We start from the raw sequence: 1,539 nt of genomic DNA, 5'->3' as shown, positions 1-1,539 counted from the left end.
GATCAAATAAGTTTATCCTTTTCACTATTAATTGCCCATTGCATTCCCAGAGGAGCCTACACACAACACAGTGGAGCATCCTGAGAAAATGGGGAGAGAAGGAAGTCCCATCAGCCTCTCCCACGTGGCTGCAGGAGTCACAGCCTGAGCCCCACCTGAGCTCCAGGAAAATGCCTCGAGCCCTGGAATGTAGACTACGGAGACCATCTGTTTCTTTTTCAGGAAGCAGGAAAAGCAAATAAAAAAGGGAGAACACTCTAAAGACAGAACACGGACTGGGAGCCAAAGGAGCACCAGGTCAGTGCTGATGCTGATTGGCTTTAGTGTCAGGAGAAGGGTCAGATGTGAAACCTGTGAGGTTCTACATGACATGGCCCTGGCCCAGCCTCTCTGTTGGCTGCGATCAGAATTCCTAAAAACTGTTCTAGTCAGGGAATCTCCCTGAGGTTTCTGTTCCAGGACTGATTGCAGAAAACTTACCAGGCACCTCTGAGTTTCCTCAGGACTCTGATGCTGGTGACCATGGTTGAGAACTTTTCATCTCTGTGTCAATCTGCATTTGGTGCATGTGAGAATAGGTCCTCGTATTAAAATGATCTTTAAAAAAATACGTAGAGATGACATTAGTACGCACAGAATTCTGAGCTTAGAGAGGTTCACTAGAGAAACTGTCAGAAGGAGATGAAGTCCCACATCCTGCCAGGAAATAGACTCCATCTGCACCTGCCTCTGGGGATGACTCCAGTCAGTGGCTCCTGAGCGCCCCCTGCAGCTGATTTCCCCTGAACATTTCTGCACGGAGGCTCACACAGACTTCCCCTCACTGTGTCTCTGGCACAGTACTACACAGCTGTGTCCTCGGCTCTCAGGCTGTTCATTTGCAGATACAGTGTGTTCTTGGCGCTGTCTCTGGAGATGGTGAATCGGCCCTTCACAGAGTCTGGGTACCATGTGCTACTACCACTATCACTACTAATACGTGAGACCCACTCCAGCTCCTTCCCTGGAGCCTAGCGGACCCAGCTCATGTAGTAGTCACTGAAGGTGTAGTAGTCACTGAAGGTGAAGCCTGTCCAGAGGCTGCACAGGAGAGTCTCATGGATCCCCCAGGCTGTACCAAGCCTCCTCCAGACTCCACCAGCTGCACTTCACACTGGACACCTGCAAACACAAAGAAACCCTGGTCAGAAACTGCCACACATATCCACTGTTTATCTCACTCTTATCCATTCACACTCAATTTTTCTATTTCTTCATGAATTACCTTTTAAAATAGCAACAAGAAAAACCCAGCTCAGCCATGGCTCCATGGTGAGTCCTCTATGTTCAGCCCTGATCACCAAATGAAAACACCTGAAAATCCCAGGGCTGGGGCTCCTCTCCCAGAGATGCAGGGTCAGGGCTGGGCTGGTTTTCATCAGCAGAGGGAGGGCTCTATTTGCATGTCTCCTACTATATAGGAAGCTCTGGGGTGAGAGGTCTGAGGAGAGAGTGCGGCTCAGAGCATGTGAGAGTGTCCTGGGGGAGATTTGTGACATT

General features: G+C 49.6%; 1 pseudogene; it reads right to left on the bottom strand.

Moving 5' to 3' along the window:
• Positions 1-804: 804 nt before the first annotated feature.
• Positions 805-1,310, bottom strand: LOC100936097 (Ig heavy chain V region 5A-like; annotated as a pseudogene).
• Between the last annotated feature and the right edge of the window lie 229 nt (positions 1,311-1,539).

The sequence above is a fragment of the Pongo abelii genome, chromosome 22, assembly GCF_028885655.2.
Source record: "Pongo abelii isolate AG06213 chromosome 22, NHGRI_mPonAbe1-v2.0_pri, whole genome shotgun sequence".
In the NCBI taxonomy this organism is placed as follows: Eukaryota; Metazoa; Chordata; class Mammalia; order Primates; family Hominidae; genus Pongo; species Pongo abelii.
Note: the sequence above shows the minus strand (reverse complement) of the source record. Positions and strands in the feature narration are given on the sequence as shown.